The sequence below is a fragment of the Bactrocera dorsalis genome, chromosome 6 (genome assembly GCF_023373825.1).
Source record: "Bactrocera dorsalis isolate Fly_Bdor chromosome 6, ASM2337382v1, whole genome shotgun sequence".
NCBI classification, from domain to species: Eukaryota; Metazoa; Arthropoda; class Insecta; order Diptera; family Tephritidae; genus Bactrocera; species Bactrocera dorsalis.
The window spans coordinates 1894595-1918324 of NC_064308.1; the positions used below are offsets into that span (position 1 = coordinate 1894595).

A 23730-nucleotide genomic window follows, 5' to 3' on the forward strand; every position below is an offset into this window, starting at 1 on the left:
AGCGTTTATTATCATGAGGACATCAACCAGCTGGTCAGCGGTACCTTCCCAATTAAGGAACCGGACATTCCAGGTGCACGCCCTCAATCGTAGTCTTTATTTCGTTTGCCATGGTCGTCATCAAAATGGGGGTCTCTCATCCTAGGCTGTTTTTTTTTTATTGGAGGTGTTTTTTACGTGGGGGTTCCCAACCCCAGCGTATAAATATGGTTGATGGTCACTTCACCTTCTCACTTTAGCTCACCTTGAAACAGATGTTCGTTGGCTGCCCAGAGGATACTTGGTCTAAGACCGGAAGTTTTGGGCTGATTGAGCCATATTTTGCAGAATCATTTCTCCCTAGTGAAAGACAATCAGAGAACTTTCCTCACTAGCGTGAACTTCTATACCTGACTACATCCTCCATCGTGTGTCACTATTAATAGTATTTTTCTGTGAGAAAATGTATAAAATCGCATGTATGTCCGCACATAACGGTGGCCTTTTTTGCACAATCACCCTTAATGTCGCAATTTATGTCTATATTTATAACTCAAGAACGACTGAAAGTTATTGATCAGGTAGCTTGGAATCTTGGGTCGGGCAAATGCTACTTTCTATCGTTCTATGTTAAAAGCCAAAACAATTCATAAAAAAAAAAAAAAACATATTTTAAAACATACAATATGTGTTCAAAATTCACGTAAGAATTATTTGAACATTTTTTTTACTTCAAAAATACGAACTAAAATCACATAGCTACTGGCAGGGTACAGTGGTTGTTGCTTACATACACATATACATGTATGAATTATAGTGACAGTTGTAACTGAACAAGAAAAGAATGATTCATAATGTGAGATGACTGTATAATAGCTTTCAAATACTCCTGTGCTTTCTTACGTGTAGTATCGGGGTTTTAGCAGTCGATTTTGCAATTACATTCGATGAATGTTGAACAAATCGTTCCCATATGATTAAATATAGAGTGTGAGAAGCGCCTTCTTCTACTTTACTCCTGCACTGTTATTCACTATTACAAGAAGCATATACATATGTATACATAAGTATGTGTAGAGACTGTGAAGATGTTGTTGCATCATATCATATGATATATATATTTATGTACAAGGTGCTTTCCAAAGTAAACAGGACTTAAAAAAATAACAAACGGTTTTTTCGGGAAAATCAATTTATTTTATTTAAGATAGTCTCCTACTGCTTCAATATAGTTTTTGCACGGTCCAAAAGCATGTCGAACGAGTGTTTTAGCTTGTTGGCCGGTATGACCAATATGCGATAAATTGATTTTTTGGAGATGTTCAATTCCCTTTCCATGAATTGCAATGGTATTTCGGCTGACTTTTGATGAATTCATGCACAGTTTCGATAGAATTTCGGGTGATCGCGGGTGTTGATTGGCCCACATGTTGATCGTCATTTATGTACTCACCACCACTTTGAAAACGTTGAAACCACTCCTGCACTCTGCTACGGGATAGGCAATCATCACCATAAATTTTTTTCATCAATTGAAACGTTTCGGTAAAAGTTTTACCAATTTTAAAACAAAATTTATTGTTGGCTCTTTGTTCGAAGCTCACAAACATAATGACACTTAAAACGCAATAACTTCACTTCCAATAGATGAAATGTCATGAAATACTCACTGAACAATCGATAAAGATAGCAGATTCTAACGCACCAGACATTGGAGGAAGCCAATAGAAGAACAGTAGAATATAGTAGCTAAGAAAGGGAACCAGAAGACAGCAAAATTGCCGAAAACAAAACCCCAAGCGATTTTAATATCAAAAAATGGGAACCTTTTCTATGCGGAGATGCTACGGAAAATCAAGTCCGACTCAACACTTAGTGGATTCGGAAATGTCGTGACAAAGATACGCAAAACGCAAAGTGGTGAAATGTTGCTACAATTCAGCGGAGCAGTGATTCCAACCGAATCTAAAGAGTCAATGAAAAAATGTCTTGGGGATCAAGCCCACATTGACTTTCTGACCCAGGAGATTCTACTGGAGTGCAAAGACCTTGATGAAGTCACAAGCAAGGAAGAAGTCCTTTATGCCCTGCAAAGGGAATTAGGAAACCCTGAGCTGACAATCTCGTCAATCAAGAGCTTAAGAAAGTCCTATGGAGACACCCAAACGGCACTCATTAAACTCCCGATTGAAGCAGCTAGACAGCTGCTAGTGACTAGAAAGCTGAAAGTTGGTTGGGTAAGCTGCCGTATACGAGAATATAGGCAACCACAGCGATGCTTTAAATGTCTCGACTACGGACACACTGCAAAAACATGCACAAACGTGGACAGATCCAGACTCTGCAGGAGATGTGGCGAAGGGGAGCACCAGGCAAAAGATTGCAACAACAAACCAAAAATGTTTGCTCTGCTTGAAAGCCGGTACAAAAGAAATTGAGCACTTTAGGGGAAGCGTCAGGTGCCTGATATACAAGAAAGCAGCTCAGCAGGTCACTTGAGGTTCTTACAACTGAACGCAAACCATTGCGGCACACGACTTATTGAAGCAGTCAGTTGCCGAAAAGCAAATTGATGTGGTTCTACTAAGTGAACCATACAAAATCGGACAAGGCGTAACCTGGATAAGTGACACTCGAAAGAAAGCGGCTATATGGAAATGCAACCCTAACGTTGCGCATCTGGAATCGCCTTTATCTTCAGATGGTTTTGTTTGTACAACTATCAATAATATTAATATATACAGCTGCTACTTACCTCCAAGCCTTAGCGACGAAGAATACAGGCGTATTATCGACAACCTAGTGGTCGACGCCAGATGCAAGACCAAAGTTATAATAGCTGGTGACTTTAATGCCTGGGCTATCGAGTGGGGATGCAAAATAACCAACAGCAGAGGTAAAACTTTACTAGAAGCTTTTGCTTCTCTTGATCTGGAGCTTTTAAATGCTGGCAACCAATGCACATTTAACAAAGGTGGCCGACAATCTGTGATAGACCTAACGTTCGTACACTCGAGCTTACTTCGCAAATCTCACTGGGAAATTTGTGATCATTACACTTTTAGCGATCACTATGCAATTATATTCGAAATAAATACCGCACACGAACGACCGCGTTTACCGACCCTAAAAAGAAGTAACTGGCGGCCCACAACGTTCGACCCAGACCTTTTTGAAGAAGTCTTCAGGCTAATTTCTCTTCCCGACAATTTTTTGTCGGCTAACAAACACCATCCCCCCGTGTATTGGTGGAATGAGACGATCGCCAAGTTACGAAAAGAATGCCAGCAAGCAAGGCGATTATACCAAAGGTCACGAGGTACACCTGTATACACGACTCTCCAAAAACATTTTAAGGAGAAAAGAAAAGTACTGAAACAAGCAATTAAAAAAAGCAAACAGGAATGTTTCCTTAAACTGTGCGACGATGTCGAAAACAACGCTTGGGGACTCGCTTACAAAACGGTAATGGGGAAACTCCGAACTGGCGGGCAAATGCCAACCTCCCCCTCAACAATTGAGAGAATTGTTACGGTCCTCTTCCCTATCCAACCCCCACTCCATCAGGAGATCGTGAGATTACCACAAACCCAGGTTATCCCGGCTGTTTCGAATGAAGAAATCCGAGAAGCATGCAAACGGTTAAATCCGTCTAAAGCCCCGGGACCAGATGGAATTCCGAATATAGTGTTAAAAACAGCGATTGATAGAAACGCAGACCCCTTTAAAACTATGTATAATACATGCATCCAGGAAGGCCGCTTTCCCACCATATGGAAAAGGCAAAACCTGATACTATTGCCGAAACCTAACAAACCAATGACCGAACCGTCCCACTTTCGGCCCCTTTACATGTTAGACTCCGCTGGAAAGATCCTGGAGTGGATCATTCACCAACGGCTAAATAAGGCAATCGACGAAGCCGGTGGGTTATCACCCAAACAATTCGGATTCAGGAAGGCAAGATCCACAATTGCAGCTGTAAATTTAGCAAAGACGCTGGCTGAACGGGCTACAAGCGGGAAAAGATGGAAAGGAGGCACAATACAGTACTGTATGGTTGTAACCCTGGATGTAAAGAATGCCTTTAACTCGGCATCCTGGTACAGTATATTGAGCGCACTAAAAAGCTTCTCCGTGCTTCTATACCTTTATAACATAATAGTAAGCTATTTCGAGGATAGAACTTTGAGCTACAACACAAGTGAAGGCTCTAAAAAATATAAAGTCTCTGGTGGAGTACCCCAAGGATCTGTTCTTGGGCCGCTACTATGGAACGTCATGTACGATGGAGTACTACGACTGAAAGTACCCAAAAACGTGCATGTTATTGGGTTCGCAGACGATATCGCTGTTATGGTTATAGCAAAATATATACACGATATAGTTTCGATAACCAACAGAACAATAGAGTTAATAAGCGACTGGCTCGAAACTAACGGACTGAACCTAGTGGAGAGCAAGACCGAAGCGGTACTCATTACTGGCAGAAAAGAACGTGAAGTTGCCACGATCAATATAAAGGATGTAAGCATCACGACACAACCTGCAATTAAATACTTGGGAATCATGCTTGATGCAAGGATGTCCTTTAAGGAACACTTAGCGTACACAGGCGAAAAAGCTACAAAAGTGTGCAGAGCCTTGACCCGGTTAATGCTCAATACCCGTGGGCCAAAGCAAAATAGAAGACGACTATTAGCTGGTGTACTAAAGTCAGTCGCGCTGTACGGCGTCCAGGTATGGGGAAAGCTCTAGAAAGAGTATATTCTGCGTTCCGCACAGTATCGGAAGATGCTCCTCTAGCTATTGCAGGCCAAGGAGGCCAAGGAGATTCAATGCTAAAAATAGCAAGGGCAGAGACAGTAGATCAATGGCAAAAACGCTGGGAGGAAAGCGGAAACGGGCGGTGGACATTCCGACTGATCCCCAATGTCGAACCATGGTTAAATAGACAACACGCTGAGGTAGATTTCCACCTAACTCATATTCTAACAGGACATGGCTGCTTCAAAGCATATTTAAAACGATTCGGGCACGAAAATAACGACACATGTGATTATTGCGGAGGCGATACCGTCAAAAATGTGGAACACACATTCTTCTATTGCCCAAAATATAATCAGGAGAGGCAACGCTTAAAAAATGCGTTTGGTGTAGACCCAACTCCCGATAACTTGGTAAACCAAATGGTCGAATCGGTAGAGAAGTGGAAAGCTGCTTGCGAAGTAGGAATTATGAAATCCCAACGTGCCAGCGAACAGTGGCGGAGAAGAGAGCTGTTAAATGTAACGGACAACCACGACCCAAACACACTAACATTGACGTGACGGGAAGGGTTGGCGACGAACAATGCACAAGGGGGGTTATCAGACCAACAGAGGTGGGGCCAAGTAAATGCAACTTGTAACTGAATGCATTTTGACCATCACGTACGCATGAGTGTCACTCAACCATCCTCCCGACGTAATACTTGATGGTGGTACCGGAGGGAACGGTACAGGACGGTAGGAGGTTTAGTTTGGATTAAAGTTCCACACTGACTGGGGTCCAGGTTTTCGATGCTTCCTCCTCGGGGGCGCTAGATTCAAAAAGTCCTGTTTACTTTGGAACGCTCCTTGTATGTACTATTCCTATATTGATTTTCGCGATTTTTTTTATAAATAAATGCGTTCATGGCGAATACAAAACCAATTTTTTAAATAAATGGTGGAAATGACACGTAAAAAAATCGATGTCTACGATTGCGGCCACAATTTTGGTCTAAAGCAAAAATTTCAAACAGATTATTAATCTGTAGAAAAGTTGCTATAGCGTAATGGAAGATTTTTTTTTTTTTTTTTTTTTAATTTGACAAAATGGCGGCAATTTGAACAAAAGGTACCGAATTTTGATCTTTTTTCGACAGTTTTTCGTAGAAAAAAATAGTGAGATTTAAAAAAAAAAGTTTCCATAACGCGATGGCGAATCACGTTAAAAACGTTCTCTCCAAATTGGAACTAGATATCTTCAAAGATTGGAGTCGCTTGTTCCCCAGTCTGTTCCCTTTCTACAAGAAACGCTGTAGCAACCGTAATAATTTGAATTTCGATTTCAAAAATTCAGAATGTTTATTATAGGGTATAGTGAATAATGCAATATAAAAATCTATTTATCGAAAATTTCACACTGACACGATTCCTTAAGTGTTTTACGAAGTCAATAAAATGTGTAGATTTTCAATTTAACTATTCCATTATATTGGTATCACGATAAATGATATCCTTGACAACAAGAAGCGAGCGGAGCCGCGGGCTTAGACTAGTATTTTAATGAAATTAAGTGAATAAGTTTTCTTCAAAACGATTTTTTTGAGCGCTGAGTTAGAATGTAATTGGTCTAGACTTTGGTTTAAGCCTCAAATCCTTAATATAATGAATTCCGTCCCTATGATTAACGTTTTATACGTTAACTCAATATTTTAAATTTAATTCATTCGGTTGAGTTTTAATCATACATATAAGTACATACCTCATTCAAAGATAATTTTAATATAATTTTATATGACGCATTATATTTATTATATTATTAGTTAGCTTCAATAAAAGTAGGTCTAAGTTTCTGATCTTCAATCAAGTCAAGAAGATACCAAATTGTATTACAATTTATTCACGATTTCATAGAATAATTAATGTTAATTATTTTCGTAATATTTGTAATATAAACATATATGCCGAATAAATTGCAAAAACATAAAATGTTAAGTTACACCCGAACTTACTAATTAAATTATTATTAGCATTAAAATGAGAGATTGTGTCAAAATATGTTCTTATGATGGTAATAATATAATATGTGGTATTAATTTTTTCTTTATTTATTTTTTAACTGTTTCTTTTTATTTTTATACTTTTCATTTGTATACGCTCGCAAAAACAAAACAGCAGTAAAATTGATCGATAACGTATGTAAAATTATGCAACGCATTATTTTAGTATGTTGATGACGTATGTTACAAGCACACAGTAGATATGACTAACGGTGTGCAGGCTCTACACTGGTGACACTGGTTTTTTAGAAACAACTTTTGAAATTAACTATAAGAAACCCTTAAAATACAAATATTTGTTTCACGAAACTGTTATTATAAGTTTCGTTGCTTAAAAATTTGTATCCGTTCTTACGCGATTTTCTTTCTGGAATCCCGATTTTTTGACATCAACAGTTCAAACAAGAATGATGATTACGCCAACCGCCATTTTGTGATGAATTCTTTTCAATTGAGAAGAAGAAGTAAAAATGTATACTTTTGCATATTTTGCATTAAATTCAGGGATTTTGGCAAAAAATATATTCATGATTGCAAGAATCTTACATATAAAAATGAAACGCTATTTCGTTATGTGCTCATAGCGTCCGAACCGCAGCACTGAAAGGCTTGCAAATTTGCACAGGTACTCCTTTAGTCCCGCAGAAAGTCTTAAAGGACTTCTTTTCGTCAAGTAAGAATCATTTGAATATTAAAAAAAACACAATAACAAAATAGCAGAAAGTTGAATCTCTGGCTGAGATGAGTGCATAAAAACTCACAAATATACCAGGAGCATAGCAGAACAATGTAATATTTAAAACGCAGCGATCAAGTTTGTGTTTTCCTACGTGTACTACTATCTGGGTTTTAGCCATCGGCCATTACCATTACATTCGATGAAAGTTGAACAAAACGTTACCATATGAGTTGACATAGGGCGTGGGTTGTCAAAAAAGTCTTGCGGTATTTGCGCACATAACAACAAGGAGCAGTTCTACATATGTGTCACGATATAGGTAAGTATATATTTATTATGCAGAAACTGTGACATATTTTACGTATTATTTATTTCATTGATAAGATATTTGTCAATAAAAAATGTAGACTGACAATTTAACTATTCCATTATATTGTTATCATGATTAATAATGTCCTTGACAACAAGGATTTGAATGATGTCTTTGCTAATTTTTTATCTTTATACGCTCGCAAAAAGAAAACAGTTTACTGCGAAAGTATAATATTGAAGTTGATCAAAAAGGTCAAATTATATGTACAACGCATTATTTAGCAAATTGTTTGACGTTGCGTACCGACGATAATAAATAATGCAGTCACACCGTACCGATAGTTTGAAGTAGTACGTTTTCAAAGTCAGCCCTGATTTCCCTCACATGATAACGCATGATACAGTTATGCGTACATAGCATAGCACTGCCACACATGAGAATTTTCACAAAAAGAATATGTTTAATACGTTTTGCATATATTTGAATACCGAACACATGTCATGACATAAAATCTTCTGAATTTTTATTTCTATGTTGTGTAACATTTCATCGCGTCTCTATTTTCTCTCTTCTTTATTGCATCTGTTGACAGAGAATGTTGATAATAGAGAAGATTCAATTGCGAACCAGGGAGGTAATTGTAGAAAGATAACAAAATACGATGAGTGGATATCACCTCTTCAGGCTCGGAAGGAAAAATTTTAACAGTATTATAATTAAATTATCCAATTTTCAAATCAATATTTGAAGTTAATGTACAAATACGAGCTAGTTTTTTTAATATTTCTTATTTATTCTATACAGTGCCGTATTTACTTCACACTCAACCTAATTGAAAGTGACAATTCACTTCACACTCCACCAAACGCGGTTCAGCAGCTTAAACTTAATTAAATATCAAAAGTAACAATAGGCGATTCTGGGCGGTCTCGCTCACTTGACATAAACAAATAATCAATAGCCAGTATAGTTAAGATTTTCTGTTCTGTAAGGACGTGCACTCGCAATTCTGTGTTTGTATTTAATTTATTAAGGATTTGGCCTTAGTCAATACGACGGGACATTTATTTGACTCATTTCACTGGCGCAGTCGGTAGGATACTTAAAGTATCCGACAAAAGAACCCCGAGTGAATAATTAACTTTTATAATTCGATAAGGTTCCTGTTCTGATTCGAAACAAAAACTTAAAAAGCACCCATACGTCCAAAAGGACGGTTAAAAAACTAGAGGATAAGAAAAAGTGAAATAATTGATAAAGTGAAGCAAAAATATTAAAACAAACAACAAAAAACTACAGAATAAGAAAAAGTGAAATAAAAGAATTAAAACAAACAACAAAATGGCACAACCAGTTATCATTTCAAATAAGGGCAATCTCAGTGAGGCCCGTGGACAACTCAAAGATATTCCCCCGTTCAAGGGAGGTCCAGAAACTCTCTTTACTTTCATCAGTAGAGTTGAATATTTTGTCGCTTTACCAAACTAATGACGTACGATAACAGCGCATTCTACTCGGAGATGTCGAACGAAACCTGGATAGACTTGTAACCAGGTCATTGGGCCTACCAAACATTGATTATTAACCAACCCTGTAGCTAGATTGATTGCGGAGTACAAACCCCAGACGCCAATCTACAAATTGTTGGGGAACTTCCGCGAGACACCTTACAAAGGAAGTTTGCGGACATTCTGCGAGGAAGCTGGGAGACGACGACAAGGTAATAAAGCAAACCTCGTCATATTTTTGCAAGCGATTAGGGACTCAATAAAGGTATTAATTCGTAAACTATCAAATCAATTATTTACCATTTTGCCTCACCATGATATTGCAGATTTAAGATCATTAATTAACGTAGCACAAAATGAGGGAATTTATGAAGACATTTTAGTTTTGAAAAATAATAAATAAATACGTTGAAAATAAAAATAAGTTTCAAAATCCAAGACTATTAAATCCAACCAATCAAACCTAATATCACTCAAGATCCTCCCAACAACTACAACCGATGCAACCAACTTATAATCCATACGTGCAATCACCCAGAAATACCCAAACAAAGCAAACGTTTAACAATACAATTCATTCATAACAATACACCTATGGGATATAGACAAAATTATTTCGGACTCAATAGGTATTTAAACACTCAGCCTCATTTTAACAGAAATCCAGTTCTCGAATTTAATTTTAAACAAGTAAGGAAGGGCTAAGTTCGGGTGTCACCGAACATTTTATACTCTCGCACGATAAAGTGATAATCGAGATTTCATTATCCGTCATTTACATATTTTTTTATTTTACTGTAAAATTAATTAGAATTAAATTCTGAGAGATTTACCGATATTTTCGGTGAAAAATTAGGTTAGGTTAGGTTGGGCACTGAGATATCAGGGACCCTGAAAAGTTATAGTCCGATCACAACAGTTTTTCCACAAGGGATACCTCAGCTCACATACCGTATTTGAGTAAAGTTTTATTCCGCTATGATCATTAGTTTCTAATGTATATATTATACAGAGAAGGCATCAGATGGAATTCAAAATAGCGTTATATTGGAAGAAGGCGTGGTTGAGAACCGATTTCGCCCATATTTAGTATATGTCATCAGGGTGTTAAAAAAATATTATATACCAAATTTCATTGAAATCGGTCGAGTAGTTCCTGAGTTATGGTTTTTGGTCCATAAGTGGGCGACGCCACACCCATTTTTAATTTTTAAAAAAAGCCTGGGTGCAGCTTTTTTCTGCCATTTTTTCCGTCAAATTTGGTGTTTCTGACGTTTTTTGTTAGTCGGTTAACGCACTTTTAGTGATTTTCAACATAACCTTTGTATGGGAGGTGGGCGTGGTTATTATCCGATTTCTTCCATTTTTGAACTGTATATGGAAATGCCTGAAGGAAACGGCTCTATAGAGTTTGGTTGATATAGCTATAGTAGTTTTCGAGATATGTACAAAAAACTTAGTAGGGGGCGGGGCCACGCCCACTTTTCCAAAAAAATTACGTCCAAATATGCCCCTTCCTAATGCGATCCTTTGTGCCAAATTTCACTTTAATATCTTCATATATGGCTTAGTTATGACACTTTATAGGTTTTCGGTTTCCGCCATTTTGTGGGCGTGGCAGTGGACCGATTTTGCCCATCTTCGAACTTGATCTTCTTATGGAGCCAAGAAATACGTGTACCAAGTTTCATCATGATATCTCAATTTTTACTCAAGTTACAGCTTGCACAGACGGACGGACAGACGGACGGACAGACGGACGGACAGACGGACGGACAGACGGACGGACGGACAGACAGACATCCGGATTTCACCTCTACTCGTCACCCTGATCACTTTGGTATATATAACCCTATATCTGACTCTTTTAGTTTTAGGACTTACAAACAACCGTTATGTGAACAAAACTATAATACTCTCTTTAGCAACTTTGTTGCGAGAGTATAAAAAACTCATCTAATCAACCACTACAAGCACTCACACCAAATAACCCAAATATCCAAACATCACATGGAATCAAACGAAAATGACCATCCGACAGTGTATAAACTAAAATGTTCATTGATGAGCTACAGATGACTACAAGACGTACAAGAATACGAACAAAACAATCAAGAACTTTATGACCTATGAACTAGACCGAAGCAACCTCCGGTCAAAATGAACTTAAGTTTGTCGAAAATTTTCAGTTACCAGCCCCGGATAATATCAATACTTAGAAATCAAGCACCGAAATTGTACTTACAAATGCTTTATTGGCACAGGATCCACAATTAATATGATACAAAAAAATGTTTTCTCTCTTCCAATCCAAAATATAGAATGTGAAGTTTTTACATCAAACGGCTCAATGGCTTCCGTTACCATACCCAGTAACATGATACATGGAACACCTGAACAATTTCACTTGCATGCATTTTCTAAAGATTACGATATGTTAATCGGCAGGAAACTCCTCAATAAAGCTTATAGTCCAGTCATTTAAGCTTAAATTAAGTAAGAATTTCGGAATTCGAGATACCCAGCTGTAAGTCTGTAAATACTTGTATATTGACATATGGTAGGGTGTACGCAACTATTAAATTTCAAGGTCAAAGCTCACAAAAATCGGTTTTTTGCCCATTTTTTTGTAAATATCTCATTTCCTATGGGTTTTTTCCTATTTGTATTTCTTATCAATATTGTAGAATACGAAATTCTCTACAAATTTTGTTTGAAAAAATTTTTCATACGGGAACCGTTTTCGAGATAGAAGGCTGAGAGCGCGCGGTCACAACATCACTTCAGGTCAACCGGAGCCTCCGGTCAAAAACGCGCCATATATAGTTGATGAACTATCGATTAATCAATGATTTTAAACATTTGTCAATTTCTATTAACTATTATATTATATTTTATCATTTTTTCCTAACCTATCCACTTTTTATTCGGTATTAATTTATTTAACAACACTTACCTGCCCATGTAATTGCAAAATTGTTAATGAAAATATAGGAATTATATTTGAATTTAAACCTAATTAATACTAATAACTTCTTACATGATAAAAAAAAAACAAATAAATTATGAATTTATCTTTTTATTAAAAAATATCATTCAATACATTTATTTTTATTAAAAGTAAAAAAATGGAATAAAGGGTACAAAAACTACATTTTATAATTTTAATCACCTTCTTCCTCTTCATCGTCGTCTTCCGGCTGCTGGTAAATTTCAAACTGGTCTTCATTATCGTCTTCAACGACATTTGTCTCAAGTTCTTCCATGATTTCGGGGTCAAAAGTTCCATCTTCGTTAATGTCGCTCTGATATGGTAGCGCATTGAGACAAGCTTGCCCATTACATTGGCCACAAGCAAAAGAGCATTGCAAGCCCGCTTTCCTGCATTCGCATCGCGAATCATGCAGATTTTCAACTTGAACTTTACTGTATCTAGGTACGACTGGTTTATCGTAAACTTGTAAAGATACACGTGATATGGCTGCCAACTCTTTCGCTTTTGGTTTGGTTGTACATTTTTGTATCCGTTCAACGTAGAGAACAGCATTTTTTGGAGTTACTATCTTAATAATCCCCATAACATGACGAGTATTGTTACCATCAAGAGTCTGGACATTTATATCGGCATCGTTTCCAACATATTGTACAAGTGCACCTGACTCTGATGATAAAATACGAGGCTGTGGGTAATAAACTGCTGAAACTTAATACTGTACTGTATTACTATAAGAAGCTGCAAATCCCAAACTAGATAAAATATCCAATAGTCTTTTAGATCCATATCTTCTGTGAAGAAATACAGAAATGCTCAAAAGTAACTGTGATGAAAAAGAACGTTCCCGTATGGCAGCCATAATTGCATGGCTTATTGAAGTACATTGTTTAAATGATCAATTTTAAATGATCAATTTGTCCTGTTTTTGAAGATGACTTCTTCTAAGAAATGCAATAAAGTTTTTGGAATTTCTTGATTAACATTATCCAACATTTTACTAGGAGGTGAATAAGAATTAGTTTCAACTATAGATGTTCAGATATCTTCTCAAATAATTGTTGCTGCAGCTTCTACAATTCTTAGCCTTTCTGCTTCTTCTTCTTCTTTACTGGCGTAGACACCGCTTACGCGATTATAGCCGAGTCAACAATAGCGCGCCAGTCGTTTCTTCTCTTCGCTACGTGGCGCCAATTGGATATTCCAAGCGATGCCAGGTCCTTCTCCACTTGGTCTTTCCAACGGAGTGGAGGTCTTCCTCTTCTTCTGCTTCCCGGGCCGGTAATGCGTCGAATACTTTCAGAGCCGGAGTGTTTTCATCCATCCGGACAACATGACCTAGCCAGCGTAGCTGCTGTATTTAATTCGCTGAACTATGTCAATGTCGTCGTATATCTCGTACAGCTCATCGTTCCATCGAATGCGATATTCGCCGTGGCCAACGCGAAAAGGACCATAAATCTTTCGCAGAACATTTCTCTCGCAAACTCGTAACGTCGACTCATCGGTTACTATCATCGCCAAGCCTCTGCACCATATAGCAGGACGAGAGTTATGAGCGGCTTATAGAGTTTGGCTTTTGTTCGTCGAGAGAGGACTTTACTTTTCAATTGCCAACTCAGTCCGAAGTAGCACCTATTGGCAAGAGTAATCCCGAGTTGGATTTCCAGGCCGACATTGTTGGTGGTGTTAATACTGTTTCCTACATAGACGAAATTATATACAACTTCAAAGTTATGACTGTCAACAGTGACGTGAGTGCCTAGTCGCGAATGCGACGACTGTTTGTTTGATGACAGGAGATATTTCGTTTTTCCCTCGTACACTTGCCTTGCTTCCTTGTTCAGTCTGGAGAAAGCAGAACTAACGGCGCGGGTGTTGAGACCGATGATATCAATATCATCGGCAAACGCCAGCAGCTATACACTCTTATAAAAGATTGTACCCGCTCGATTAAGTTCTGCAGTTCGAACTATTTTCTCCAGCAGCAGATTGAAGAAGTCGCACGATAGGGAGTCGCCTTGTCTGAAACCTCGTTTGGTATCGAACGGCTCGGAGAGGTCCTTCCCGATCCTGACGGAGCTTTTCGTGTTGCTCAACGTCAGTTTACACAGCCGTATTAATTTTGCGGGGATACCAAATTCAGACATCGCGGCATAAAGGCAGCTCCTTTTCGTGCTGTCGAAAGCACCTTTGAAACCGACGAATAGGTGGTGAGTGTCGATTCTCCTTTCACGGGTCTTTTCCAAGATTTGGCGCATGGTGAATATCTGGTCGGTTGTTGATTTACCAGGTCTGAAGCCACACTGATAAGGTCCAATCAGTTTGTTGACGGTGGGCTTTAATCTTTCACACAATACGCTCGATAGAACCTTATATGGGATGTTGAGGAGGCTTATCCCACGGTAGTTGGCGCAGATTGTGGGGTCTCCTTTTTTATGGATTGGGCAGAGCACACTTAGATTCCAATCGTTGGGCATGCTTTCGTCCGACCATATTTTACAAAGAAGCTGATGCATGCACCTTATCAGCTCTTCGCCGCCGTATTTGAATAGCTCGGCCGGCAATCCATCGGCCCCTGCCGCTTTGTTGTTTTTCAGTCGGGCAATTGCTATTCGAACTTCTTCATGGTCGGGCAATGGAACGCCTGCTCCATCGTCATCGATTGGGGTATCGGGTTCGCCTTCTCCTGGTGTTGTGCGTACACTGCCATTCAGCAGGCTGGAGAAGTGTTCCCTCCATAATTTAAGTATGCTCTGGGTATCGGTGGCTAGATCACCTTGGGGGGTTCTACAAGAGTATGCTCCGGTCTTGAAACCTTCTGTAAGTCGCCGCATCTTTTCGTAGAATTTTCGAGCATTACCCCTGTCGGCCAGCTTATCGAGCTGTTCGTACTCACGCATTCTTCCTCTTTCTTCTTCTGTCTGCAAATGCGTCTCGCTTCTCTCTTCAACTCTCGGTATCTATCCCATCCCCCACGTGTTGTGGTCGATCGTAACCTTGCGAGGTAGGCAGCCTGTTTTCTCTCCGCTGCGACACGGCACTCCTCGTCGTACCAGCTGTTCTTTTGCACTTTCCGAAAACCAATTGTTTCGGTTGCAGCTGTACGTAAGGAGTTTGAAATGCCGTTCCACAGTTACCTTATACCGAGATGTTGATGAGTGCTCTCAGAGAGCAGGAGTGCAAGCCGAGTAGAAAATCGTTCGGCTGTCTGTTGTGATTGCAGCTTCTCGACGTCGAACCTTCCTTGTGTTTGTTGACGTGCGTTTTTTGCTGCACAGAGGCGGATGCGAATTTTGGCTGCAACAAGATAGTGGTCCGCGTCGATATTAGGACCTCGGAGCGCACGCACATCTAAAACACTGGAAACGTGTCTTCCGTCTATCACAACATGATCGATCTGGTTGGAGGTTTTTCGATCCGGAGACAGCCAGGTAGCTTGATGTATCTTCTTATGCTGGAATGTAGTACTACAGATAACCATATTTCGGGCCCCGGCGAAGTCGATCAGCCTCAAATAATTTTAGCCTTTATTTTCACGAGGACATCAACCAGCTGGGCAGCGGCACCTTCCCAATTAAGGGACCGGACATTCCAGGTGCATGCCCTCAAATCGTAGTCCTTATTTCGTTTGCCATGGTCGTCATCAAAAGGGGGGTCTCTCATCCGAGGCTTATAGTTGATTTTCATTGGGGGTGTTTTTTTTTTACGTGGCGGGTCCCAAACCCAGCGCACAACCCTCTGCAGGGGATGTTTCGCCTTCTCACTTTAGCTCGCCTTCAAACGGATGTTCTTAGGCTACCCAGAGGATACTTGGTCAAAGACCGGAAGTCGTGAGCTGCTTGAGTCATATGTAAAAGAATCGTTTCTGGCCACTCCCAAGTGAATGGCGATCAGAGAACTTTCCTCACTTGCGTGAACTTCTACACATGACTCTATCCTCCTTCAGCTTCAGGATCTATTTTTTTTCTTTGGTACCAAGCTTTTGATGAAAGCTCCAACTTTCTTCGTAATTACGATATCGGTTAAGTACTTCTGTTGTAGTCTTGTAATGATAGTTTTATCATCTGGCATATACCCTGTCAAGACATCTTTAAGCTTTTTTTTGGTGTGAATTGAGAATCATTATTATTTTCGATGTAATTGAAAATCTCTAACATAGCTTCTGTAACTTGATTATCTTGGCGAGGTTTCTCAAGAGGCGATGATGATGATGATTTATTTGAAAAGTTTGTAAAGCAAGCAGCATGGTACTTCGCTTCAGCAGCGATCAAATCATACTGTAAAATTATACGACTTTTCACCAATTCTTCGAAATCATGCCCACGTTCTTCTGCTTTTTTGATAACAGTATCTTTGAACTCAAGAGTACTCACATTTTTTATCTTCCGCTGTATTTTTCTCTTTTCTTTTTCTCTGCAGCCTCGTCAGCAACTTCGCCACAAAATAAACATTATTATTAAAACCAAACACTTCACCTCGTTTTTTATGGAGTACTACTGGAGAAGTTATAGTTTCTCCTTCTTCTTGTTTCCGTTTTGCTGCTTGGATACAGTTTTTACTAATGTAAACACTTCGGCACTTTTCATGCACTTTAACAAAGGCTACTGATTTTAAATAATCAATTCTCCGTCGTTTCGTTCGACACTTGCAGTTCATAGAGATTTCATACCGCGCACTACTTCAATAAGCGATTCACCTCCCGAATCTGACTTATTACATAGGAAACACAAATCAGCCATAGTTTTTGAAATTGTACGTCCGTAGTTTATCAAGATACGATTTAAACTGAAACAAAGAGAAGACGGTCGTAACTATACATCTTGAACATTTGTCCCTACTGGCTATAAATAGAAAGGTCCGTAGTGTATAATAGGGGCCCGTATAATTCCCAGGTATAATTTTTGACGTAGTGGAAGGATTTTAAAATTTACAGATTTTAAAGAAGATGCAGTTAATTATTTTCTATTTAAAATGTCATTAGTGTTAATGGGAATATAATTATATTATGATTTAAGTTTTTCCCTTAATTATTTTTGAATTTTAGGAAACGGATCAGTATTATTTAATAGATATAGATTTAAGATGAAGAAAGTGATAAAATGAAGAAAATGATAAAATGAAGAAAATGATAAAATATAATACAATAGTTAGTAAAAATTGACAAATATTTACAAAAAAACGCAAAATATCGATTTTTGAGACCTTTGACCTTGAAATTTAATAGTTGCGTTCGTATGAAGGTTTTGAGACAACATTTAGGGTGTCAATATACAAGTATTTACAGACTTACAGCTAGGTACCTCGAATTCCGAGGTAAACTTACTGTAATGACTGGACTATTAGGATCCAGCTCTCAAGAAATGTAAAAACTTCATATAAAAACGCTTAAGAAATGGTCAAGAAAATTTCCGGCGGTAAATTTTCTTGTGCTAGTATGCAGTTCTAAAGAAATCTAGTACTCATTTTTAATACAATTTTTCAATAAAATGCGAATATGGCAAACCTGGTTTTACGAAGAAACATGAAATCAACATTTGTTTCTTGAAGGAAATTCAAAGTTATCGTAATTTATCTTAAATTAGTTAAAATCATTATTATGAAGTATATTTAATTTTGAAATGTTGAATAAAACTTACCAATCATCAACAACATTCCTTCAATCGCAATGAAAATATTTATGTTACTACACACATACATACATACATACATATTACGCACAATGTTTATTTTCATTGTTTATTGTCTCGTGCACTTCTAATGTAGATCATTCACAATGCGTAACCAGCTGTCAAAATTACTTGAAGAAATAAGGTATTTTTCTCAAGAGCAATTACTTGAGAGTTACATACGGACCTTAAAGCACAAGCTATTATAAATTTTACAACTCGGACAATTTCACTTTTTGATAAGACATACCAGTTGGTAGATTCTGGCATAGACATAGATCAGTTTTACTTTACCTAAAATCTACCAGATGCTTACGAGAATTCAATACCCACTTGCACAAATTCATGAAATAGAAGTAGAAAATCAGGTACAGGAAATGCTTGAACAGGGACTAATTAGGGAAATCAACTCATCCTGCAATAGCAATACTTGGGTTGTAGCCAAGAAACCCGACGCTTCGGGTAAAATAAAATACAGAGTAGTGATCGATTACAGAAAACTCTATGACATAACTATTCCCGATAGATACCCCATGCCCAACATGACTTAGTTAGGGTTTTCACTAGATAGAAATGGATCCGGAATCCATACAAAAAAACTGCATTTTCCACCAAATTCGGTCTAAATACGTCATAGTGAACCATTCGGCTTAAAAACCGCGCCCGCTACATTACAAAGGTGCATGAACAATACATATACTTCGACTACTGATTAACAAACATTGTTTGGTTTAATTGAATGATATATGCATAATAATTATCTTTTCCACATTTCTCGATGAACACTTAACTCATTGCTGTTAGGTTTTAAAAAGTTGTCCGAACCAAATTTAAAGACAAAGAAATTAGAGCGTTTCTCGGAATGACTGGTTACTACCGGAATGACTGGTTACTACCATAAATTTTATCCAAACTACGCCGATATAGCAAAACCAATGACCCGTTATCTGGAAAAAGGAACAAAAATAGACACAAGAACCAAGAATATTTGGAGGCTTTCGAAAAACTAAAAACATTAATAAATAAACCAATTTTACAATTTCCAAATTAAAAAAAAAAAATCGTATCTACTAACTATAGACGCTAGCAACCTTGCTCTTGGGGTGGTCCTTTCCCAAAACAATCACCCTATATCTTTTATAAGTAGAACATTAAATAACTATGAACTAAATTACAGCGCCATCGAAAAAGAATTACTCACCATAGTTTGGACCAATAAAGCATTTCGCCAGAACCTACTGTCAATCTCTCAGGTGGTTACATACTCTCAAAGTAAACAGGATTTAATTGCCGACGCATTGTTCAGAATTAAGATCGAGGAAAACCATTTTAGTGATGTCACCCAACATAGCGCAGAAGAAGACAGTAGCTAATATATTCAGTTAACCGAAAAACTAATAAACTTATTTAAAAGGCAAATAATATTCAAATTAATCTTCTTCTTATTTTTTACTGGCGTAGACACCGCTTACGCGATTATAGCCGGGTTAACAACAGCGCGGCAGTCGTTTCTTCTTTTCGCTACGTGGCGCCAATTGAATATCCCAAGCGAAACCAGGTCCTTTTCCACTTGTTCCTTCTAACGGAGTGGAGGTCTTCCTCTTCCTCTGCTTCCCCCGGCGGGTACTGCGTCGAATACTTTCAGGGCTGGAGTGTTTTCGTCCATCCGGACAACATGACCTAGCCAGCGTAGCTGCTGTATTTAATTCGCTGAACTATGTCAATGTCGTCGTATATCTCGTACAGCTCATCGTTCCATCGAATGCGATATTCGCCGTGGCCAACGCGAAAAGGACCATAAATCTTTCGCAGAACATTTCTCTCGAAAACTCGTAACGTCGACTCATCGGTTACTATCTTCGCCCAAGCCTCTGCACCATATAGCAGGACGAGAGTTATGAGCGGCTTATAGAGTTTGGCTTTTGTTCGTCGAGAGAGTTATGACTGTCAACAGTGACGTGGGTGCCTAGTCGCGAATGCGACGACTGTTTGTTTGATGACAGGAGATATTTCGTTTTGCCCTCGTACACTTGCCTTGCTTCCTTGTTCAGTCTGGAGAAAGCAGAACTAACGGCGCGGGTGTTGAGACCGATGATATCAATATCATCGGCAAACGCCAGCAGCTATACACTCTTATAAAAGATTGTACCCGCTCGATTAAGTTCTGCAGTTCGAACTATTTTCTCCAGCAGCAGATTGAAGAAGTCGCACGATAGGGAGTCGCCTTGTCTGAAACCTCGTTTGGTATCGAACGGCTCGGAGAGGTCCTTCCCGATCCTGACGGAGCTTTTCGTGTTGCTCAACGTCAGTTTACACAGCCGTATTAATTTTGCGGGGATACCAAATTCAGACATCGCGGCATAAAGGCAGCTCCTTTTCGTGCTGTCGAAAGCACCTTTGAAACCGACGAATAGGTGGTGAGTGTCGATTCTCCTTTCACGGGTCTTTTCCAAGATTTGGCGCATGGTGAATATCTGGTCGGTTGTTGATTTACCAGGTCTGAAGCCACACTGATAAGGTCCAATCAGTTTGTTGACGGTGGGCTTTAATCTTTCACACAATACGCTCGATAGAACCTTATATGGGATGTTGAGGAGGCTTATCCCACGGTAGTTGGCGCAGATTGTGGGGTCTCCTTTTTTATGGATTGGGCAGAGCACACTTAGATTCCAATCGTTGGGCATGCTTTCGTCCGACCATATTTTACAAAGAAGCTGATGCATGCACCTTATCAGCTCTTCGCCGCCGTATTTGAATAGCTCGGCCGGCAATCCATCGGCCCCTGCCGCTTTGTTGTTTTTCAGTCGGGCAATTGCTATTCGAACTTCTTCATGGTCGGGCAATGGAACGCCTGCTCCATCGTCATCGATTGGGGTATCGGGTTCGCCTTCTCCTGGTGTTGTGCGTACACTGCCATTCAGCAGGCTGGAGAAGTGTTCCCTCCATAATTTAAGTATGCTCTGGGTATCGGTGGCTAGATCACCTTGGGGGTTCTACAAGAGTATGCTCCGGTCTTGAAACCTTCTGTAAGTCGCCGCATCTTTTCGTAGAATTTTCGAGCATTACCCCTGTCGGCCAGCTTATCGAGCTGTTCGTACTCACGCATTCTTCCTCTTTCTTCTTCTGTCTGCAAATGCGTCTCGCTTCCCTCTTCAACTCTCGGTATCTATCCCATCCCCCACGTGTTGTGGTCGATCGTAACCTTGCGAGGTAGGCAGCCTGTTTTCTCTCCGCTGCGACACGGCACTCCTCGTCGTACCAGCTGTTCTTTTGCACTTTCCGAAAACCAACGGTTTCGGTTGCAGCTGTACGTAAGGAGTTTGAAATGCCGTCCCACAGTTCCTTTATACCGAGTTGTTGACGAGTGCTCTCAGAAAGCCGGAGTGCAAGCCGAGTAGAAAATCGTTCGTCTGTCTGTTGTGATTGCAGCTTCTCGACGTCGAACCTTCCTTCAGTTTGTTGACAGGTGTTTTTTGCCGCAAAGAGGCGGGTGCGAATCTTGGCTGCAACAGATAGTGGTCCGAGTCGATGTTAGCACCTCAGAGCGCACGCACGTCTAGAACACTGGAGGCGTGTCTTCCGTCTGTCACAACATGATCGATCTGGTTGGTGGTTTTTCGATCCGGAGAGAGCCAGGTAGCTTGATGAATCTTCTTATGCTGGAATCTAGTACTACAGATAACCATATTTCGGGCCCCGGCGAAGTCGGTCAGGACGCTGAATTTACCGACCGTAGCACCAAAGATACCTTCTTTGCCCACCCTGGCTTTAAAGTCGCCAAGCACGATTTTGATATCTTTGCGGGGACAGCTCTCACAAGTCCGCTCCAAGCGCTCATAAAAGTCATCTTTGGTCACATCGTCCTTCTCTTCCGTCGGGGCGTTGCGCAAATCAGCGATATGTTGATGAACCTCGCTTTGATGCGGATTGTGGCTAGACGTTTATTCACCGGAGTGAATGATAGTACTCGGCGACGGAGTCTCTTCCCACCACGAATCCCACACCAAACTTTCGCTCCTTTATATTGCCACTGTAGTAAATGTCACAAGGACCTACTCGTATCTGTCCCGTCCATCGCATTTCTTGGACGGCGGTGATGTCAGCTTTTATTTTCGCGCCGACAACAACCAGCTGGGCAGCGTCACCTTCATAATTAAGGAACCTGACATTCCAGGTGAATGCCCTCAAATCGTAGTCCTTATTTCGTTTGCCATGGTCGTCTTCAAAAAGGGGCTCTCTCATCCGAGGCTTGTAGTTCCTTTTCATTGGTTTACGTGGCGGGTATCAAACCCAGCGCTCAACCCTGCGGAGGAGATGTTTCGCCTTCTTACTTTAGCTCGCCTTCAAACGGATGTTCTTAGGCTACCCAGAGGATACTTGGTCAAAGACCGGAAGTCGTGAGCTGCTTGAGTCATATGTAAAAAAGTCTTTTTTGGCCACTCCCAAGTGAATGGCGATCAGAGAACTTTCCTCATTTGGGTGAACTTCTACACATGACTCATATTAATATCAGAACAAAGAACTTAAAAGAAACAAATATTTCTGGAAATTCTATAACCACAATTTTTACGACAAAATGACAATTGAAAGTGCTAAACAATTTCTTCTTGGCCATTTCATTTCAAAAAATATTGCAATGTACATTAAAAGTTATACCGATTTCGAAAACTTCATATACTAAGGTGATTCGTAGCCTCATCCTGCTTAAAAATGTAAACTCATATGTAGAATTTAAAGAAATAATACTCCAATCCCACGAAAAACTTTTACACCCAGGTATCCAAAAATTACCAAATTATTTAAAAAAAATCATTATTTCGCATATAGCCAGTTATAAATTCAAAATATTATAAATGAATGCAATGTGTGTAACTTGACTAAGACAGAATACAGAGACACCAAAATGTCATTCAAAATTACCCACAGGTCAGAACATTGTCACGATAAATTCGTAATAGACATCCATTCGTCTGAAGGAAAACATTACCTTAGTTGCGTAGACACCTGCTCGAAATTTGACACTCTTGAACAAATTAAAACAAAGGATTGGGTTGAATGCAAAAATGCACTTATGCGTATTTTTAACTAACTTGGAAAACCAATACTGTTAAAAGTATCTTAAGCAATGGCTAGAGAGCGAGGGCATTGAATTGTAAGTAAATACAGAATATACGAGTGTTGCAGATGTTGAGAGACTGCACAAAATAACAAATGAGAAAATTCGCATAATCTTCCTTCAATGACAATGAACTTAAATTAAGCAAACTGGAAAATATTCTTTAGATATACAATCACATAAGCAAGCATGAAAATATAAATGTTGAACAAAATTTCCGTGACCATTACAAAATAACTAATTGAAATAGAATAACTAACTATTACAAAATACAGTTTAAAAAACGAAAAAAATAATTATGAAGTTCCAATTTCACAGGTTCTTGGCGAACATTGACGATACGACAAACTAAACAACGTTAACAGCCAAAACATATTACTAATAAAAACATCTATCTGGATTAATGATAAAAGTAATGAAATACTAATACTTGTATAGTTATTATTTCAGTTTATATGTTTTGAAATAAAGTGTAATGTAACTAAGGCCAAAATAATAATTGAAAGTATTATGTAGAATATAGTATTGTTTTGTGATTTCTCTTTATCTTTTATCTTTATGTTTTAACATTTTAATTTTAGTTAGGTTTAGTGGTGGATACAATGATGTCAAGTCAATTTATGGTTTTAAATAGTTTTCGCTTAAAACGAAGTTTTCAATTTCTAC

At 39.0% G+C, this 23730-nt stretch overlaps 1 protein-coding gene across 15 annotated transcripts in view; it reads left to right on the forward strand.

Annotated features, from left to right (window-relative positions):
• Positions 1–23730, forward strand: part of LOC125779099 (glutamate receptor ionotropic, kainate 2) — a 2985835-nt gene that overhangs the window by 448024 nt on the left and 2514081 nt on the right. For 3 of the 15 annotated variants that reach the window (XM_049459577.1, XM_049459571.1, XM_049459572.1), the window contains exon 2: positions 7184–7785. The exons of 11 other annotated variants lie outside the window; for them this stretch is intronic. The gene's annotated coding sequence lies outside the window, so the exon portion shown is untranslated. Of the gene's footprint in view, positions 1–7183; positions 7786–8583; positions 9500–23730 lie in introns of all 15 variants that reach the window. One more of the 15 variants, XM_049459576.1, reaches the window with a different exon arrangement.